This window comes from Mastacembelus armatus, chromosome 1 (assembly GCF_900324485.2).
Source record: "Mastacembelus armatus chromosome 1, fMasArm1.2, whole genome shotgun sequence".
Classification (NCBI taxonomy): Eukaryota; Metazoa; Chordata; class Actinopteri; order Synbranchiformes; family Mastacembelidae; genus Mastacembelus; species Mastacembelus armatus.
In genome coordinates, this window is record NC_046633.1 from 11,415,153 (window position 1) to 11,438,308 (window position 23,156).

Here is a 23,156-nt window from a genome sequence, read left to right on the forward strand (position 1 = left end):
TGTTCTTTCCCTTCCCTGCTCACATCCTTCCAGCCCTGGTGTGCTGCCACAAGGTAGAACTTCACCCTGTTTTACTTTTCTCCCTCTCTTCATCTCACTCTTTCTCTCTCTCCCCTCTCTCTCCCTGAATCTGGCTATGTCCCATAGCAGTGTTGGCAAAGCAGAGAGCAGATGAGACAGTGTTAAACTGTCTCATCTGCCAACACATCCAGCCCAGAAAGCTGCATTGTTCTGTGTTCTGTCTTTGCATGTGTGTGTGTGTGTGTGCATGCGTGTGTGTGTGTGTGTGTGTGTGTGTGTGTGTGTGTGTGTGTGTGTGCGCGCGTGTGCGTGTGTCCATCCATGTGTATGTACAAAATTTTTGACTATGCATTTGTTGCCTCCATGTTGACATGTATACTGTTCAGTGTGTATGATTGTCTTGTATGATCGTAGTGTGTGTGTACAGATGTATACAGCGTAACAATAAAAGTCCCTTGATGTGCCATCTCTTGAAATGTGGGAGTAGCAACACACTGAGACTGTTAACTGAGAGGGCCCTTGGCTTTGAACACTGACAGCCCTCTGGCTGGCTGTCTCTGCCATACAGTGGCGGTCGTTCAAAAGTCACCATCTTGATTGGCAAATCAAAGGCATCTACCGCCAAGTGCTGTACTGCAGATACATTTCATACAGAAGTTCTCTCCTCTATTAAGTGAAATCCCACTAGGCAAGAGTGTGACAAATATGTTATAAAGAGGCTGAGGATGTGACTGACTGTTCTGTGCTGGGGACTCAAGGAGTCTTTTATTTATTTATTTATTTTCCATACATGTCTAAAGTGTGATGTTTTGGCAACTGCTAGTTTTCTAAAACATCTCAAAAATACAGCTGGAGCACTTATGTTTTCAGACAGTCTGATGGGAATGTTTTGATAGGGAGGTATTAGTTCCTTAGGGCCTGTTGAGGAAGTTTTTGTGATATGATTTACATAAAAATATGGTTTGCCATAATAATTTAACTTAGCTCTTCACAGAGATGTCACTAACTCCACAGTGATACTGCTGAAATCTAGTACTTTCTAGTGTCATGACCTCAAATATTACTACTCGTGAAGCCAGAAGAGCGATCCAAAAACAGCTCTTCTTTACAGACGATGATGTATTATTATATCGTCATGCATCAGTAGCAGTGACACCATTTCATTGATGGCACACTACGCCATAACTCAGCAGCTGATTAAAATGCTGCCCTGATTACCTTAGTGTAGATAACTCACTGTTGCCATCATTGTTGTTATGATGCAGTACAACTGTAGGTCATGACCTTGGCTAAAGACTGCAGTGCTATAGATGTAGGTGTCTGTTTGGTTGTGCATGTATGTGTGCACCGCTACATGCAGATTTTATATGAAGTACAATTCATGGATTGCTACTATTAATCCCCATTCATTGTCCATTCTGTAAATTATCTATTTCATGTAGAGTGGTGGTGGAAACAGTGGAAAGGTCTGAAAGCATGACTGTCATTTAAGTAATCCTTTTAGAACACAGGAAAGAAGTGGAGGCAAAGATGGCAGGCATAAAACAGGGAGGGAACGATAGCGAGAACAGCAATAAGGTAAGCGATGAGGAGATGAGTGCACAGAAAGGGGGGGGGGGGACCACAGGAAAACAGAGGGGGATTGAAATCCTCCCGGGATGCACAAAGAGAGGAAACACTTAAGATGACTCAATTCATCACAATCATTGCTACAAAAGAGAAGGAGAGAGAAAAATGAAGGCAAGAGACACATAAGAGAGCAAGACTATCTACTACAATACATTAGCAAGGCTGGAGTTAGTGTATAAAAGGGAAATACAAATATGAACCAGGGGCTCTGTGGTGGGGGCTCATTTAATTTTACTCCAGAGACGGATGTTTGTCATTTTAAGGGGCTCAAGGGAAGTCACAGTAACTTTGACAGTTTATATTCAGTGTGTCTGATACATTGATTAGAACACACCTAAAACAAATCCACCTACTTCTTGTTGTACTCCAAATGTGCAAGCCAGAATAGCTTGACTTCTGATTTTAGTGCACAATACTGTCTGTGTAAATAATTTGTAATCACTACACAACTGACAATAGTTTTGAAGGTTATACATTTTATTTATAATAAAACAAAATCTATGCTTTCCATCAATACCTCTCAAATCTAGCCCTTCATTTATGCTTTTATTTGCTTATGATGATGCTTATGATGAACAGTATTTTTATTATAATGCTCGATGCTTGAAAAACCACTTCAGTCATGCGGAAAATTTGGTTTTATTTAATTAGAAGCCTAAAATATTAAATAAAACAAACAAAACATAAATACGGTTCCACAGTTTACAGTTCCTCCTGCAGGTGTTCAAGCTTATGAAGCATTTAATCTTGTACTAATAGGTAAGAGGCAACTTAATTTTGTGTCCTTGAGTGTGCTTTGGGCTGTTTTACAATGCTCTTAGCCTTGTAGCTTAGGGAAACAAACAACCTAAAACATAAAGGAAACATTTGTGTTCTGTTTTATTTTAAATACACAAGTTATGCAAAATGATACATTTTTTTCTAATGTATTGGCATGCAGCTACACATTTAACCAATTCAGACGAACTTAGACATCAGGTGTGACTGCTTGTTAGCGTCCAGTGTTTATGGGCCACGATTCACTAAGTATTTAATAGTCTGATAACTGAAGGGGTACAGAGAGCAGACATGATGTCAAATGTTGTTATGAGTGAGTATCATAGGTTTCATGAGGAACCTCCCAGTAAATAGCTGACTTTTAGTGGCCGTAAAAATTTGGACACAAGCAAAGGTGGAAATGTGATGACGTAGTCTATGGAGCACGAAAACTTGCATCAGGTGGACATTAGGGTGAATGGGTGGGTGATAAAACACAGGACTTTTCTGCGGAAGAGTAGTGTTTGATTTCAGTCTAAAACTTGTACTTTTGTTATTGATGAGTGTTTTAACTCAAGCTGAAAGATTTGCTTAAATCTAACTAAGTTTTGTGCAGAAAGCAAATAGGGAACCTGTGTATTTCTTGCCAAATACTAGAACTTTTTAAAGAACCTTGACAGCAATGAGACACAGTGACAAGATAACAGGACATTAAATGGTGTGATGACATCTGAAGTGCATGCTGTTGTGATTTTGTCATATTCTTTGGTCATTTGAAGAAGGGGGATGGTACAGAAGCCTTTTAAAAGCTAGGGTAAAGTCAAATGAAAATATTAATATTGTGATAGAGGATCTAGTTTTCTGAAAAAAAAAAAGAGTTCATCTCCAGCCTTTCACTGATAATAATCATACTGTTCATAACAAAATACCACAATCACTAATTGTGTGTTTGAGTTTTCAATCTGTGAGTATTTATCTGTGCATTCATATGTGTCCTTGTCAGGCAGGCTACACAATACCTGTACTCGGCTTTATGAGGACACAGTATTGTGGAGGAAGTTCATAACTCCTCAAGATGTGGGGAAAAAAAGCCTCTCTTTATTGAAGCACATCCACACCTGAGAGCTCTCACTCATGTCTTTCACCCAGAAAGTGTATTGTAGAGAGAATGAAAAATGAAAGAGTGACAGGCAGGTGACGAGATTCATCCACCAATCTCCGATTAGCTTTATTAAAAATGTACCAAGGACAAATGGAGGACAGGGTCTTGGATCTCTTGGGAGACCAGATGAACTCTGAAAGGCTGAAGCTGTCTTTCAGGTTTGGACAGCACAGACTCAAGGCTCAATCACACACACACGCACACACACACACAAGGAAGGGAAAAAAGTCTCAGCATATATACTTTGAGAGGCAAAATGTGCCAAAGAGAGTTAGAGATGAAAAAGAGGTGACGAAGGCAAAGGCAGAGAGTCCCAGAGAGAGACTGAGAGTGAGGAGGAAAGACAGTGAAGCGAAAGACCGACAGAAAGTCAGAGAGAGTATGAGAGAGGAGGGGAAGAGGATTGAAAAGGGTGGGGGAAACGATAGAGCTCTGGAGAGGTTAATTGGAGGTTGTGGCACGATGATATGATTCAGAGAGATCATTAGCATTCCAGAGCTAAATATTAATGACGGCAGCGCTTAACTTCAGCCGCAGGAACACAGTGCTACTGCAGGTGAGGCCCCAAAGACAGTCAAAGGAACAGAAATGCAGCACTAAGAACTATAAGCCATAAATATTTTACATTATCATTAACATAATTTGATGGAGTATTTTGTCTGTGTGTGGTGGGTAGTACTGAAAATCTTGTCAGGGTAAATTAGAGAATCATTTCTACAATTTTGCAATAACGTCATAAATTGTGCAATATCCACTCTTTTTTAATGTAATGAGCTAAACCGTAGACAATAGGTTCTAGTTTAGGCTTTGAACATGCTGATGTTGTACATGGCTGATACTGAGCCGAATGGCCTGGGAGCCTCAGTGGCACTGACAGATACGCTACTGAAGTAATTAACCGTTAGTGCCAACATCAAAGTTCCTCTGTAGAAACTCTTGCAGGTTGGACTGTGCTTGACTTGCATGGCCAGGCAGCTACAAGCCTACACTCACACACATTCACCCACACACACAAGTACACACACACACACACACACACACACACACACACACACACACACTCCCTTGCCCTGTATTGTTGGTTATATATTGCAGTTGATTGAAGACTCAGGCCTTTGAATGTGTTCGGAGGCATGCGAACTACAGTAAGTGGCTTTGAAATCCACAGTGGCGCAGTATTAAAGAATTTCTCCTATTAGTGAGCTGGCAAATGCTCACTGGAATGGAGACAGCTTACATGAATCACAGTAGATATTCATTGTGTGTGCGTCTGTGTGCGTGTGTGTGTGTGTGTATACATATGTGTGCGTGTGTGATTGTGTCTATTTCAAAAAGCCCTTTTAAAGGGAATCTAGGAGGATGGAAGAAAGGATTGGAGAAAAAAGGCATTACTCTCACCGCAACACAGGAGCAGATCTACACAACTATTAATCTCTTCCTCTGCCTCTGCCCCCACCCCACAGCCGTCTCTTTCTATCTCTTCCTTCTTCCCCGTCCTGCCTCTCTTCTTTTCCTATCTCCTCTTTTTCCTCCAGAGCCCTCCTCTGCATTTATTTCATTAATCCAACTCTTGTATCCTTGCTCACAGCTACTCCATCTATTTCTTTCACTTTACATCTCCTAACTCTGCTCTGCCCCCTTTCTCCTATGCACTCCCCCCATACTTATCACTCTTTGTCTCCATCATGACTTGCCTCACTCACTCCCTACTGCCCTCCATCATGTCCATATTTCATTTTTCCCCTCCTCTTTTTGACCTCATCTCCTCTTTGTTTAATCTTTGTTTTTCTCAATCATTTAGTGCCTTATTCTCTGTCTCTCTGCCACTTTCTATCTCTTTTTCTTTCACTTTAGCTCTCTCCCCCTGTCTGTCTCTATCGCTCTCAGGTTTCTCTCATCTGCACTCTCTCTCTCCCTCTCTAACCCAATTCTGCACCTCTGCAGTGTGTTGCAGAGATTCAGACCCCAAACCTCAGGGTTTCAAAGCCGCAGTTCCCACCACAGGTTCAGATAAACACTCGCCCACACAACACACTTTTACTTGGCCACAAACTCGTGCATTCACTCACATGCCCACAAACTCCCAGCAGCCGCAGCTGCAGTGGTTCTGGCTCGGTGGCTGAGGCTGCATGGGGTTCTTTTGTCGGTGAAGAGCTCTACTGCAGCGATTCATGCTTCGTCTTTTTGTTTGCTCTCCGTTCCTCCCTGTCTGACTCACACGCCCACCCCGCCTCACCCCTCTCCTCTGCCTTTAGTTGCCTCACATGCCCCCACCTCCGTCCAACCACCATCCTCTTCTTTGTCATCCTCCCACTCTTTTCCCCATCCCCTTTATTATCCTCCTCCACAATGCGCATGGTTTGTGTTTTTTAACTGTACATCCAGCTGTCCTCTGCCGCACCTTGCAAAGCCTTACACCCCATTTCAGTCCTCTGACACTCACCCTTCCCATTCTGTTGTCTCCTGAGTGTCACCCCCCCAAAACCTTCTTCACCCATCCTTAGCTTTATTGTCTGCAGAAAAGAACACACCTCCTTATTATTCTCACTCTGCACCACAAGCCGTTGTCATGCGTGCACGGACTCACATTCATCCTCATCACTTCCCTTTCACACCTTGCTACCCACACCTTTCCCCCTGTATATATCAAGTATTGGCTTCATGCACAGACATATATACACACATAGTCACACACTGACATGTTCTCTCCACCTCTTCCTGTTTGGTTACACACCACACTTCTTGGGCCACTACCTACACTGTGTCTCCAGTGATGCAGTCATGTGCTGATGTATCCCTCCAATGCTCCATTCTTATCTCCCAAAATACTTTTTTCTACTTTTTCATGCTTCCTTCTACCCTTTCCCCCTGACCAACTCCACCTCATCCTCTTCCAGCCCTCCACCCCCCATTCTTCTTCCCGCATCCCAACAAACAGACAATAAAATCACTTCTTCCCCCCTTCTGACCTCTTAAATCTCATCCATCCCATCTGTACCCATGGCTCTCTTACTCTGTCCCCACCTCAGCCCAAACACACAGGCCCTTAGACAATCTCTACAGTTTAATAACACATTTTTCTTTTTTCGTAATGGTTTAAAAAAAAAAAAAAATCATTGTAGTACAGCATATAGCATATTAACCTGCCTACCGACTGTGACTCCTTTCTTCTAAAAGTCTGCCTCAAATCAGCTCTCAACCATTACAAATCCCTGAGGCTGACATTGCCTGTCCCTTATTTACTTCTCTTTCCCCGCCACCCTCCTCCCTGCAAAAATATTGCAAATCATTCTCACTTCCCTTTGCTGAGGCCTCTGTAACGATAAGCTGACTTTGAGCTTGCTTTTAGCTAATTATGTTCCTTTATTTATTTTCACAGTGAGTGAATCATTTCCTGGGAACAGGACGATCACATTAATGACACACAAGCTGCTCCAGTTTCCAATTAATCGTCTCGTGTCTCTGTTATTCTGGTAAGAAGCATACACATATGAGGTAATTATATGTAAACATAATAGTAAACAGTATGGGCATATATGATAGATATATAAAAACAGGATCTACATATATTAATAGATAAGCTGAATAAGTAGAGGGATGGTTGAAACATCAAAAGGTCAAAGTTCAAATCTACAATACCTCTCCATCCTACTGAGAAACCTTCGAGCAAGACGCTGAGTTACCTCCTTCTCATTTGTTGTTAGGTGCTATGAGACAGAGAGTTAGAATTTTAAAAACACTAAATTATAGATCTAATTAGTTGTCTAATATTTCCTTTAATTGGGAAAAATTGTAACAATAAGAAATTCATTCTTCTGTTTCTTTTCATCATTTTAAATCACATTATTGCCTATTGATGTCCTGTTTGTTTGCCCCTGCTTTGTTCAATGTTTTCCCCTTCACTTGTCCATCCCCTCATTCTTTGTCTCCCACTATCTTTCCATTTTCCTCCCCCTCTATGCTACAACCAGACACAGGCGTCCTTTACCTCTGCAAGTGTTGCATTATTAATTGACCTGCATGGACCATACAGTAGAGAAAAAACTCACAGCCTCAGACACACAGCCAGTCATACAAAAAGACCTAGACACACGCCATGCACACAGATGCTCCCAAATGCACTTGCATACATATGCATGGACACATGCATGACTGTTGGGAGTGTGCACCTTTTTCAAACATGTTGTTACTGTTTTTTTTATGTTTGTTTTTGTATACAGCCTGCATATATTCTATCTGATCCCATCATACATGTTAAGAGAAGCCTGAGGCAACTCCCCTCTGAGGCTTCACTATTACTTCAGTCATGATCACAGCTTGTGTGCATCAATACATGTGCCTTTTCCTTTGTCTGCATTTTCTTTGTTTGATGTCTAACCCACATGTGTGTGTAGTCGTGTCTTAGTGTGTGTTTGCTTCTGTGTTCCTTTGTCATTACTTCTGTGCTACACTAGCCTGTTTCTTTGTGTGTTTACATGGATGTAATGTTAGCCTGTGTGACTGATATACATTACCTGCATGTTTTCGGGGAAACAGAATCCCCTAGACAACTGGTTCATAAAAAGTACATGACATGATCAAATCATCTGCTAATTTATTCCAACCAAACCAGCAAAACATAGACTGGGAACCAGGAGCTTATCTCTGCTAATAGCGAGTGTTGTCAGTGCCAGCTGCAGCACACTAATTACTTTTATTCCTTTGGTTTTATTTCATTATTTAGTGAAATTAATGTTTATTTTTTGTCATTAGGTTTAAACAGTTGTATATTTAATCCGCACACAGACTTCTGTTTATTACTAATTCTGATTATAAATGAATTATGGATTTAAACATTATATAATCAATGAGTCTGTTTGTTTCTGTGAAAATTACTGAAATTTTATTTACCTGAATGCTTTGCGGTTGTTTTTGGAGATTTGTGATTTTCATGCCCTGTTAGCCAAACATGAGTGTTTGAATATGAGAAAGATACACAGAGTTAAAGTGTTTTATCCTCATTGGTCACAGCCATATTCTTAAGTCTTGAGAGATTAGATACGGAGATTGCTGACATGCTTTGATTGCTTGAAGGGTTTAACATATGTGTCTTTTGGCCACAGGGGAATTTGTATGTGTGAGTATGTGTGTGTGTGTGTGTGTGTGTGTGTGTGTGTGTGTGTGCGTGTGTGTCTTTGTGTGCAAGCACCTCCACTGTACAAATGTGTGTACCTTAGAAAAGTTCAGCTCTAGAGTAAGTTCTTTTTTTATCCAGCAAGTTTTCACACACAAACACCTGCCTGCCTACTCACACATGCCCACACACATATGCAAGCACACACACACCCACACAGGCACATCTGCACAAACGTGAGCACAGACACACACACACACACACACATACACACACAACAACAACAACAACAACAGAGTGAAGGGGAAAAAACACAATCAAGGAAGATAAGATATAAAGTGTTTTTTTTTACAGTGATATATTTACAGTCAGTCAGACAAAGAAGCACATCACACACACTAACACATACTGTGTGACCCACAGGACTACACACACTCACAAACACACACACACACACACACACACACACACACACAGTAACTCACTGGCAGAAAATATGGGTACAAACAGAAATTCAACTACAAGACATGAATACCAAATAATTCATACTGAAATGCACACACAAAACCACAGGACACAGATCGGGACATGCAAACCTGCTCACTCAAGAACAAATCATCGGACTGATGGACAGGTTTGCTCGGACAGTCTAATGTTCCCTCTTTCAACTCACCCCTCTCTCTGCTCAGTCCTTCACCCCACTGAGAATGATAGAGCACTAGCTTAAATATAAATCAAGAGAATCACACTACATCAGGCATCTAACTCTACCCTGTAGTCTTATTAATCACCCACATACCCAGCCCACCACTCTGTCTCCATCTGTCTGTCTCCTTATTTTCTGCCTCTTCGTCCCTAATCTAAGTGATTTTTGAGGATCGTGATCAGTGAATCAGTGATTTGAGCTCCATGAGGTCGGCCACAGAGCACAGTGGAGAGGCAAAATGTAGCAAATGTTTACGTCACTAATGTGCACCAAGTAGCAGGGAAGCAGTAGGAAATTTCCAAACCATGAAGCCCTATTGAACTGCTGACATTCTGCCATGCTGTAATCTTGCAAAAATAAATACTCATCCAATAAAAATTGGATGAGTATCCTCTTGAAGCAGAAAACAACAGTTTCTGGGTGCATGTGGACACAAAATCTGCATGAAAATTTGTTTAGACCTTTAGGCCCTTTATGAAAAGGTGTCTCTATTATAACAAATCATAACAATCAAAACAGCTCAGAGGAAAAATTGCAACAGCTTTTCCCAATCACTGGTTAGAGTCTGTTGTTTATCCCTATTTTTTATTATTTTTATTGTTTTCAAAATCATTTGGGTATGATAGAAATTAATTCTGTTGGTAGACTGATGGTTGTAGTAGTGAAACTTTAAAAAAATGACTGCCTCAATGTTCCTGGAACACTGTTTCATTTTTGCATGAAAATGAAGATGCTTCATGTTCCAAGAAGTAGTTTTTTGATTGTTGCTTGACCCGAATAACCTGATAAGCAATTTTACTGTCTGGGTCTGCTGTTTGGATTAAATGGCTGACATACCCTGTCCTGATGTATCTCTCTACAGTAATACCATGTTTCTGACCACACACAGATGCGCACACACATCAGAAATGCTTCCAGCATTAATTTCTATCTTTATCCCATTTTCCCCCTAGCCTTGTTAACCCTCCCTGTGCTCCATCCACAAACTCTTCCTTCCCCTGTTCTTCTCTACTCTTCCTCGCCTTTCATCATACTCACTTCTGACAGGGTAAGAGTTGTTAGTGATTCATGTACACACGCACACATACACTTATTTATGTTTCTGCAGACAAGGTCACAAACCAGCAGACGAGAGGTGATCACTCCAGGCTCTAGTTTGTTAGCTGCACAGTACCTTGCCTACACCCTTGGAGTCGTCTTCTAGTGACAATATTTACTGTACACCCATCTCATGATGTAACTCTAAAAACTTTTACAGAACATCTAATAAATCAAGTGTTGTCCATTAAATATTGAGCAGATTGACAGAAACTTTTACAAGGCACTGATGTTTCAGTGCTCTGGACTCTGAGATCAATGGATAATATTAGATGTTTCAGCGATGGCATGAAATCAAAAGTATCCCTTAATTTATGCTACAGAATAGGCAGGAGGCCCGTTGGTTGCAGGGGTAATGCGTAAAATGTGACAACAAAAAACAGTGATTAAGCACTAATACATATAGGGTGTGATCATCACCTGCACTTTTTGCAAACCAAGCAGTAAAAAAAAAAAAAAAAAGAAGATGTAAGTACTATGCCCATTCTCTGGTGAGACTAGTTTGTTTGTTCATGTTTTGCTTTTGCATAATTGAGTTATTTTGTATGCAGAATTATTTGAAAAAGGTTTTAGTGCAGAAGCACACCAGATTGTAATCATTAAAATATGTATTAAAATGTCTCTCTAACCACATGGAGTTGCTGATAGTTTTAAATTTTGTGTGCACCAACAAGCAAACTGACAGTCCTACTGCAATGGTGCAGTCCTGGTGTCACACTGATCAGGACTGCAGGGCATCTCAAGGGAATGAAGGCAATGAATTGTGGGTAAGATGAGGTGATGATTGTAAACAAAAGAAACACATAGAAAGTTCTGTTGTAATAATGATGTGATATTAATCATGCACTGAACAACTGTTGAGACATCTAATTATTGTGGCTCATTGATCCCAGTGAATACCACCTTGAGTCATCGCATACAGGCTCTGACTGATATAGTATGACTCAGCTCTGGATTACATGGTATGACTCACAGGCTTATCTAAAATGCAATATGATGGGCGTATTGCTTAAAAAATTGTGATCACTTTAAGGAGATTTTTTTTTTATTTATTTGGTGACCCTGAGGAAATTGTCTGAGCTTTTTTTTGGTCTTTTAGCTTTGACTTTAGCCACTACACCAAACTGCTTCACAACTCACAGCTGTTCTCGGAGGCATGATCACAATTCTCAAACAGAAAAACAGAAAAAGATTATAGTGAACATCTTGAAAATGAGTGCTTAACTTTGTGCATACTGCATTTACAACATACATTTTTATATCCTGGCCTCTGAGCAAACAGATCATTTGACCAATTAGCAAATGCCAATGTGCATATGCTTGATTTAAGATGTGCGCTTGACTCATGTGAAATTAACCAAACTAACAACTAGCGCTTTATCAAACAAATTAAGTCACAGCAATACCAATTCATTATTCTGTATCTATAGAATATAGAAATTTTAATGTTGTCAGATGCATGCTTAACACTATGATAATTTTTGAAGCCATTTCATGATATTATTATATAGAACTTTATTATATTGACAGGTTATATTAACATGCAGCATGGTGAATTAGTGGTTAGCACTGTTGCCTCACAGCAAGAAGGTTCCTGGTTCGAAAGCTGGCAGGAATCTTTCTGTGTGGAGTTTGCATGTTCTCCCTGTGCTTGTGTGGGTTTTCTCCAGGTACTCTGGTTTCCTCCCACAGTCCAAAAACATGTATGTCAGGTTGATTGGTGACTCTAAACTGCCCATAGGCGTGAGTGTGATATTAATGTTTGTCCACTTACCGTTTGCATACATCAAATTGACACAATATGACATTTGTATAAGATTGCATCCAACTGTACAGGTAGAACTAATGAAGTGGCATCTTACTGCAGTATGAGGACAGTGAAAAAAATACTATGCACTTGGGAACTGTCACTCCTGCTTTTAGAAGATCCTTTAAGTCAATAAATATTTTACCTCCAGTAATGAATTTCAATGAGGTGGTCTTTTTTTAATCTTCATTTGCTATCTCTTTTATGATCTCTGCGGTTATATTTTGTTAGAAGCTCATGAGCTGCACACATTTTCCAACTTGTTCTCAAGCACTTATTCCTGCTCAAGACAAGGGTTTTGACGTCTCAGTTTTTCTTGTCTATTAAATTTATTTTAGTTTATTAATTTTTGAGACTCAGCCAAGCAATTTTTTTTTTTTGACCCAGCAAGTTAGATCACCTCAGGTCCACAGAATGAATGGTAAGGTCACTCCACCTGCTCCTCAATCAACAAGACTGAAGACGAAACACCTGCATCTCCTTCAGAGGAACATGTCCATCCCCGGCCCAGATATCCACACTGTTTGCCTTCAAGACGACACAGAATAACAGTCACATTATTTGCTGCCTACTTTCTCTGCCCAAAACTGTGGAAATCTCAAATTTCAAAAGTAGTACATCTAATCTAAGAAAGCACATGATGGTAAGTACACAAGATTATGCTCTGCTAGCTAGCAAAACTAATACATAATATAGAGCGACATAACATGAAAAAAAAAAACAGACAGTAGTTTGTGCTATGTTTAAAGCTCTGTTTTAACTTAAATTAAACTGCAAAGGCACATTTGTGTCTGTGGTAACGGTGTGTTCGGTGACCAAACAATTCCTGCCATACACTCAACGTACAAAATTAAGTGGTTATAGGTAATGTAGTACTGTTTCTCACTAACATGAGTTCACAGTATTCTGTAGCCTGCACCTCAGTAAGCCACAATCTACTGTACACTTCAACTTCTATCTCAGGTTAGCTAAAACTGATTTTTAACTTAAGTACCACTCTTGGCACAGTTTCAGTTGCAGTTGCAGTACAATATATTGCATAATATGATGTTACTCACTACTTGAGTTTTACTGGAGATTGTAAAGTAATAATAATTTTACTTTACTGTTTCCATTTACTCTACCCACCACTGCCAAAAACATACTATAAAACATACTACATGCCTGCATTGGCACACAGGTTGTCTACTTTGTCATTTGTTATGCATTTCTAAGTACTCCTAACTAGCATGGTGGGAAAGTCTGCGTATCTGCTAATGGGAAGCAAAATCTATCAATGGATCACATTTAAACTGTAAAGAATTTAATTTATGCTCTCTCTCTCACACACTCACTCACACACACACACACACACACACACTACCAATTAACCATCATATTGATCCCTGCCTCCCCCCACCCAGACATGTGTCAGTGGATATCGGACTTTTGTAAGCATTTTGGAAGACAGGATTGCACTGCAAAGCAAGTGGTGCTAAGACTGGGTTCTAATGCTGTTAGAAATTAGTGCTGACTTACATATCCCATCCCCAAATCAATGCACATGTCAGTGTGAAGTATTGGTGCCAAGTCACTGTAGTAAATGTATGTCTCTCATGTGTTTAATTAGTAAACGTACATCAGTGATGTATGACAGTATCTTTGAATTTTCACTAAGGTTCAAGCATCTTGAGTATTGGACAATGAAAAATAAGTGAAATTAATCTGTACCTCTGTCATAAATTAACCAATTGGCATATTGATTTGTTCAGCCATATTCCACTGAGACTCAAACCAATACGTTGCCTTTCCTTGCACCATTTGGCTTTAAAATGAATGTTTGTAGAAATGACAGAAATTGACATAAAAGGTGCTGGCAAATAATTGCGGAGTAACACAGCGACACTGATGGGACTGTTGAAGCACTGAACCTACTTCAACATTCTGAGTGGCAAACCATAAACCATAGTCACTTCATTTCATTTTAGCTTACTCCCTTAAACACACATACCTCTTTCACCTAATGGCGTGTAACCGATTATATACACATTGCTACACAAGCAATCCTTAACTCTGCTTACACCTTATGCTAGACACGAGCAAACATATTTGAACACAGATGGTATTGCTTTCCCATCCCCCAATAACCTCACAGAACCATTCACTTCTATCACACTTGACTGAATTAAAGAGACATGCTGTTGTGATAATGACTTCAAAAAGAGATACACAGAGAAAAAAAAAACAACTCTTAAACTGGGTGCAATATATCTATTCAGATAACGGAGTATTTTATTAAATACCAAATGTCAGAAATGTTTATTTTCAATACAGCACCTTTGTTATTAAAGCTGAACAATATTGAATTCATATTGACACAGAAATTTGGAAGACTAGAACACCAGCATTGTAATTGCTTTAACTTGGACATGCTGAATTTATTTTACATAGAATAAAAGCCTGTTCTAAAAGTTAGATTGAGAACTCTACAGAAGATATAAATGGGCAATATATAAGTTGTCAACAGCAGAAAAATTCACTGGCACATGTAAGGTCATGTTGTGAATATACATACAGTATGATTTACTGGTGCAGACAGAATTAAGCTGTGCAAAGACGGATGTGAACTAAGTTGCCTCCTTGACATTCTGACGTCTGTACAGCTGTGTGTCCTGTCTTTCTGGGTCATTTCTGCTTGGTTCACAATCCCAGCGGACTTTACCAAGACGAAGCCCTGCACGACAGACAGTGGCTAAGCCCATGACTTCTTCTGCTTCATCACACACATACACACACTCACTTAGAGACCAGCTGACACACAGGGATGTTATTCATAAGTTTCTGGGACAATGTCAGCCTCAGTAGAGTTATGAACACAGCGCCTCTGCGACTCCCATTCCCAACCGGTGCCGTTTCCTCTATCCTCTCAGCACCACCTCCTCTCCTCAGGTCCTTTTCTCACCTCTTTCTGTGCCCTGTCTTCCCTTACAATAGGCCGACATTTCAAAGCGAAAACACTCAGCTACCATATGCATTTTTGAGATACCAAATAAAATGGATTACACTCCTCTCAGAGGCATGCTTTCCAGCATTTCAGAGCTATATAAAGAGTGTTCAGAAATGTCTTGAATTCAGCTTCAAAATAAATGTAGGCTTGTTTAGTGATGCTCTCGCTTGCTGGTGGCACTGTGGCCTTTCTTGCCTCCTCCTCCTGTTCCTCTTCCTCTTGGGCATTCTTGGCCTGAAGGAGCAGAAGGTGACAGATGTACACTACCTGCTGCTCTCCCCTCTGACCTCCCCTCCTTATGCACTCCCCAATCCCCCTCCCTGAGTCTTTACTTCACCTCATCTCTACATTTCTTGCAAAACAACTCTTAATGTGCCCCCTGCCTCTCTCTACCCTTCCTATCCACTCTGGAGGCTACCTCTCCTTGCCCCTCCTTCCGTTTCCTGTCCTCAGGCTCCCTTTTCATATGGTCTTCTTCTAACATTTAATATGAGACAGAAGGACTCTGTGTGCACTATCCTTTTCCACATAAAGACATACACATGCATGGAAACCAATGGTTTGACAGATGTGCGCTGTACTCCTTGTACTTGCCACCTAACTTTCTGCCTTCTTCCTACTTTGCCTTGTTGATTGTTTTTCCTATACTGTAGCTCCGATACCTGATTAGAGTCCTAATGACACACATAAGTGTTTATGCACGACCACACTCAAGCACTTTCACATCACTCACACACACACACGCACGCACACACACATGCATGCATCTAAACTCACTGCCACCTCACTCTGCAGGGGTTACAGGATGGCAGATGTACTTTCCCCTCAGCCCTGTCTGTATATTTCTATCTCCAGTCAACATGCACACACACACACACACACACACACACACACACACACATTTATTACCCCCTATTAAGGGGCTCAGCATGTACAGTGGCATCTGTAAGCCCAACCTAACTCATGGATATTTCATGTTGTGGAGCACCATCGGACCACGCAGCACAGTTGTAGGTAGACAGACCAAAGCTACACTGCTGGAGTCACAGTCATGCTGTGCTGATCTACAGTGTACCGTATATATATTGGGTTTGCCTGTGTGGTATCTACTAGAACTGAGTCATCTGCTCTGCCGTGCCCTGCAGTATACCACAGCTCTGCACACACCACTACGCCATAGCTATAGCCTTGGGGTGGAAAGCTGCTGTGAGGAGGAAGGAGTAGGGCTTAGAAATGGTTATGCAGTGGTAAAAAAGAAATAAAAACCGAAGGTGGTGGTGTGATGAGCTTTCTACCTACTAGGCCACTTTAAAAACCTGCTGAACATTCAAATTTTTTAAAAGCTAGAAACGTAGCTGAAAATAAAAAGAGAAAGAAATTATAGGATTCAAAGAAATCTATCATGTTTCCTGGATAAACTGATCTTGCAACAAAACACCTATATACAGTATAAACATGAAGCGGGGGGAAAAGGAAGATTCATCAGACAACAAATGCATGGACAGGACAAAAAAATTTGTAAAGGAAGAGATATATAAATAGATAGCTCACACCTATCATCACCCTCCCTTTTCCCCTCCATCTATAGACAAGACCCCAGGAAAGCGAAAGACACGTCTTCTGCCTGCCACTTCACATTAAATAGAAGCAGACATGGTCAGTCAAACCCAGATAGCCCCGGGGAGAGTGATTGGTGCACTGTTCAGGAGATTTTTATTAAATATAGCCACACTGCCATATAGCTATCTGACTGTACTTTAAATAGACCCAGCACTCGCTACTGCAGTGCTCTCACTGGAAATGGGATATTATGAAAACTTGTAGACCACAAAGCACTAGCAATATTTAAACACAGATCTTCTATCCAAAGCTTAGATATGTATGTAGGTGAAAATATAGAGGATATTATGGTGTTTGAAGATCACAAATGAATACACGAATGTAGATAAGAAGTAAAAATGAAGGCCAGGAAGTGTGGCAAACTGCTGCACTGTGAGAACCTTCGTCATAAATGTTGCTGAGTGTTAGTAAAGCCTATTTTGTCAATATTCCTTCAAACTTGGTGTCTTTGCCTTAACACAATCTATTTTTAGAAAACAACTACTCATTGGATTTTTCTTGTCCATGCTGACAACCAGAGTGTGGGTTAGTTTGTGAACCCTCAGGGTAATGACATCAACAAAAAATAATTGGAGGCAGGAGTTAGCAAACCTGGAGCCCAGTCAATGAAAACAGACTGGGTATGTGTTAGAGCCACTTTGGCTCACAAAAAAGCACTCCTTAAAAAAAACGATGGTTGTAAGAAGACTTATGATTAAGAAGTGTCGATTTGCATAAAGCTGGAAAGGGTTACAAAGAAATCTCAGAGTTTCTACTGTGTACTGTAGCTATCAGTCCACAGTTATACAAACAATCCATAAACAGAGATGATGTAGCACTGTGGCTTCTCTCCCTAGAAGTGGGCATCCAGCCAAGATGACTCCAAAAGCACAATGCAGAATGCTCAGAGAGTTAAAACAGAAGCTTGAAGTAAGAGCTAACGGATTACAGGAATCAGTGAAGCTGGTTAAGATCAACCATGTGCAAATGTTGTGCATGGTTGCATGGGTTCCACAACAAGAGGCCATAAAGGAATGCACTGCACTCAAAAAAAAAAAAAAAAAAAAGATTTAAAAAATATACCTGAAAATTGCCAAACACCACCACTTTTGTCAGAACACAAAGGAAACGAACAAGTCCTCCAACTTAAAGTAAATCATTAGTCCATGACCTCCTTTTGTGATCATATGCTGCTACAAGATTCCTAAAGCACATGAAGTCACTGAAAAATAAAATGGTTTTTGATGTAAGTTCTGCTTAGGTTTAGACAAAGATCATGGGATGGCTAAAAATTAAAACTCCTTAAAATTAGTGGAGCTTTCATAACAACTTGTCTTTAGGGAACAATCATGGTAATGGGTAAGAACAGAACAACATGTTGCCTGTAGATTGGAAACAGGAAATAAGCAGTGGTCTCCTGTGTTAAACTTTTATATGTGGAGTGCATTGTTCTATAAAAACATCACTGGGCTTCTACCTTTACTCCCACAGTAATTACCATGGCTGCTAGAGAGCTTTGTCACTTGAACGCAAAAAAAAAAAAAATGGTTTGAGGCACATCTGGAATGATGGATGCTGGTGTTCTTCCTGGGAGGACAGTCTCAAAAACACTATTACTTTAAAGGGAAAATGCAATAACAGCTGAAAATCATATTTTTGTTTATCTCCAGAGGGTTGTCTTGTCTCCTTGCTGCAGGGTTGCAGATGGCACACCAGGACTTACTCAAAGCATTGTTTTGATGCCCTCCGTGGTCTCCTGTCACAGACTCAGACTGCACTGTGATTTCCATATGATTTGTGTTAGTCAGAGTGCAGAGAAATGGTGCTTTTCAGCCTTGTGATAAGTTACTTTTAAGTTACATTTTCTTGAAAGTAATTCTGTACTTTCAGTTACAATACGCATGATTTTAAATACAAGACTTTTAGTTGTAATGGAGTGGTTTCAAATTGTTGTATTTACTTCTTAAGTAAAGGACAAAAATAATTCCCATTCATCTACAAGATGTAAATATAACAATCAAAGCCTTCAAAGGACTGACTCTTTAAGGACTATGTAACTGTATCTAAATGTGTTATTCTGTTCTATTTTAATACTTAAGTCAGTGCATGATGGGCTAGTCTGGCTTGCTGAAAATAACACTTATAATACAATGCTGTCTTATTTCCACAAAACCTGCCTGCTCTATATTGTATGTCAAAATCTGTCAGTATCCATACACAGAGACAGCTCACACAGGGAACATATGGCAAGTTTTCTGGCCCCTGAAAAAATAAACCAAGGGCATGAAATACGTCAAGCCAATTATCAAATCATGTGAAAGCACAACAGGACTCACATTCATGTCAAAGAAGCAGTATAAGGCTAATGCTGTTTTTTTTTTTTTTTACTGAAAGTAGAAAGCCAAAACATTCAACAGAATACACTCTACTTTCCAATGCATAGATATAACATGCACATATACCTGCTTTGTATGGACTGCACTGACAAGAACACCGTAGCACTGTGTGTGGGCAGAGAAAGTGTGTCATTTCCAAGATAGCTGAAAATGACACTCAGAGCTCATACTCTCACACACACACACGCACACACACACACACACAATATATATGTATATATATATATATATATATAAATTTTTTCAGCGCAGTGTTTGATGCCCAGCAAATCCACTTGGAGAAGCACTTTGATACAGATGGCCATAGTCAAGCACCCATATGGGTGGGCTTTACATCACCTGAGAGATACATTTCCTTCTCCATGCTAAAGAAAAGCTGACAATAGCAAGCTTGATAGAAGTCACAGCTTTACTTGAGGGAAGGATGACAATAACATTACTGTGCATGTACTTTATGTAGGAGGTGTGTGTGTGTGTGTGTGTGCGTATGTGCGTAGGAGGACTAACATTGTGCCATTTGTCATAGCTGCAGCGTAATGGCACAGTCATAGTGGCGACACAAATTCCCCACACACATGCATCACATATGACCTTTGGTAAAACAAGTAAATGACACATGAAACAAGGCACACATAAATAAACACACAGACGCACACATACATTCATACACTAGGAAAATGTATTCAAGTTATGTGCTTTTAAAAAATTTAACAAGCAATTTCTCAAGGTCAGAACATCATCATTCGTTTATTTTTATTTTTCCATTAAAGGAATAACTGTGTAACTGATTATGGATGAAAAAACAGTTCACCAGATATGTTGGCATCCATCCTCATTTCATTTTCTGGGCATATTTTCTGATTCAGAGCTATTAGTGCCATTATGAAACAAGGCTCAGCTGCATTAAAAAAACATAGACACACACAAATACACATTTTATGAAAAAGTTGGCTTTTCATCTGTTGTTAATGGAGTGGCTCCAGCATGCATTGCAAATTGCCACTGTGGCTCAGTTGATTTCAGTGTTTAGCAATGCTAGGTCTTGCAAATATTTGTTGAGCTGTTCAATGTCAAAGGAGAAGCATATGCAAATTGTTGTTATACTGGTGCAATTTGTATAACCAATGTTCAGTACTTCAGCTTCATGAGTGAGGCATTAAAATATCTGACTTTCCACAACTGCAGTAGACAATGAAATGATTCACAATTTCAGTAAATACTTTGAGGCTACAAGACACACCCAGTGCACAGCTGTTACCTACACAGAGCTTGTTCAGACACATACAGTCACATGCCAATTTGACTCTGAATTAAAAAAAACCCTCAAATGTAGGGAGACATGTCTCATTGGTTAAATGAGATTTTACAAGTGGTGCATGTCAATATCTACACACACAGGGGCACGATAATACACTAACTTATGGTCACACACAGTGACACTGCAGAGCAATCAGTAATGGTTCAGTCATAGCACCGTCATGCACTCCTCCTCAGCCAGCCACTGTGGCAATGACTTTCAATTACTCTCATTTCTGTTTTATTCTCTTTTCTCTCCTCACTCTCTCTAAAATACCCATTCACTCTGTCCTTTCCACTTTACTTCCTGACCTCTTGTCTTTTCTCCTCTCACCAAATCCCCGTTCATTGCCTCATCTTCTTTTCCCCATCTTTCAATTCCCTTTCCTCTAAATCCCTCATTCCCTCTCTGTCACCTCAACCTGTCTCTGCCCTTCCCTGCTCTGCCAATCGTCTATTCCCTGTCCCTGTCATTGCAGTGCTGTGAATTTGCATTTAAACACTGTGCCTATTCACTGGGTTACAAAAACACCGGCACTCCCCTGATCTAGTCTGAGCACAACAGCAAACAACCATCCAAAGAAAAAAACCCACCAAAGAGACAGCATCCATGGAGCATGCGCACACACACTTGCAAACACAAAGACGAGGGAACACACACAGGTCGGCTTTGATTAAATGTGTAAACAATGATGCAAAAGCGAAACGAGGAAAGTGAATAAAGATTATAGACTGACCGGAAGCACTGAGGACACACACATACACCCACTAAGACACATATGCATTCAAACGTGGCATTGTGTTTGAAGTGGTTAGCAAACTGTGATGTGCGTCTGAAAGGAATAGAGTGTCAGAGAGGTGTCAGCCCTGCACGGCCGACATGTCAGTCAAAGCAAACAATGGCCCTGAGCAGTTTTAGTCAGTGTATCAGCATGTGTGTGTATGTCCCTGAGCTGTCCCCTTAGGAAGTGATTGCCAGTCAGCATATAAGCAGAGGAGGAGATAAATATTGATCTCTGATAAGACATAAAGTAAAATGTCAAAGGCTGTTCTGTGTTTATGGATCACTAATGTTCATGAGTCGATGATAAACTAATGTGACAGGATGCTGAAGGTCCCATGTCTTGGTCATTGTAACACCTGCAGGGAGACTCTGTCATAGTTCTTCTTAGACTGTTGTTTGACAGGAAGGAAGATGCACATTTGCAAGTTAATACTAAGACCACATTTAATTAATTTCTGATATATATATATATACATTGATAAGTAATAGGTCTGTGTAAGGCTGTTGGCAGAACTTGGATGGGCTTACAGCTTTAAAAGTCAATGCTCTGACTACTTTTCAATAGTTCTGAGCCTAAAATATTGATTCTCTGGTAGGTGTCCTTGTGGTTTATGTGATAATATGCTTCTTATGAGATATACATTTATGTATATTTGAGGATAAATAAACTCTTGTGACAGAGTATACCATGTGACATCATGTCCTGCTCTCATCTCCTCAGTACATATCTTGGTCATACTTAGCCAAATTTATGTGTAAATCTTATTATATATGTTTATGTTTAACATAAACAAAACAAATATTAGCAGGTGTATAATTATTGGAATATTTGTTATTATCTGCCTTACAAATTTAGGATTGAGTAATTCAAATTAAATGGCTGACTAACCTTAATCTTAATCTTAGTCATATTAAAGGGCAAATAAGGTAAACCAAACAAAAGTAGTCTGCTCCACTGAAATGGCGCATGCACCTTCATGGTCTGCACATATGCACACATGCAGACGTGTACACACTGTGATACACAAGTTTAAAGAATAATGTAAAATAGAAGTGTAAAAATAGTTATGCAATATAGTAAAATCTACCCATAAAATTGGTTTATTAACAAACTATGACCAAGATATGTGCGGAGGAGAAAGACCCTTTGTCAGTGGATGAGAATGGGGCATGTTGTCACACTGTATACTCTGCAAACAATAAACCATAATGGTGAAAATGTATTTAAGATTTGTTAGACTGTGTCCACTTGTGACAACTTTCCCTATAAGGCATTAAATTGCCACACACAAAGTTGTCATATTCAATTATGTAAAACATAAGAACTTAATTAATTGTGAATGTAGATTTATCTTTATTTCATAACCAAAAGTGAACATAAAAGTAACCAAACTCTTTTTAAACATATATAGCAAATCAAGCCTGTTCGGACAAAGAATTGGCAGGCTTTATGTCTTTGTCTTAGCAGACTAATCAAACTAATTTTTGGAGTGATAATTCTGGCAAACATAAATTGCCTTTTTTACAGTACATACAGCATGGGCCCATTTGCTGCATCTCACACAATGAACCCAAGTCTCTCTTGGCTGGCTGGTTGAAAATGGCTCCACACAGACACGACAGAAACACTCCTCCTCATCTGATGATGTTTCTCTTTTTTGCTGGCATTCTCCATCATTCTTTCGTTACCAACCATCTTCCCCTCCTTTCTGTCCCTCTTTCCTATCTCCTTTCTTCATTTGATCCTTCCCTTAAAAACAAATTTATGTATTGTATTCACAATATTTTGAAGTAAAGTCAGTT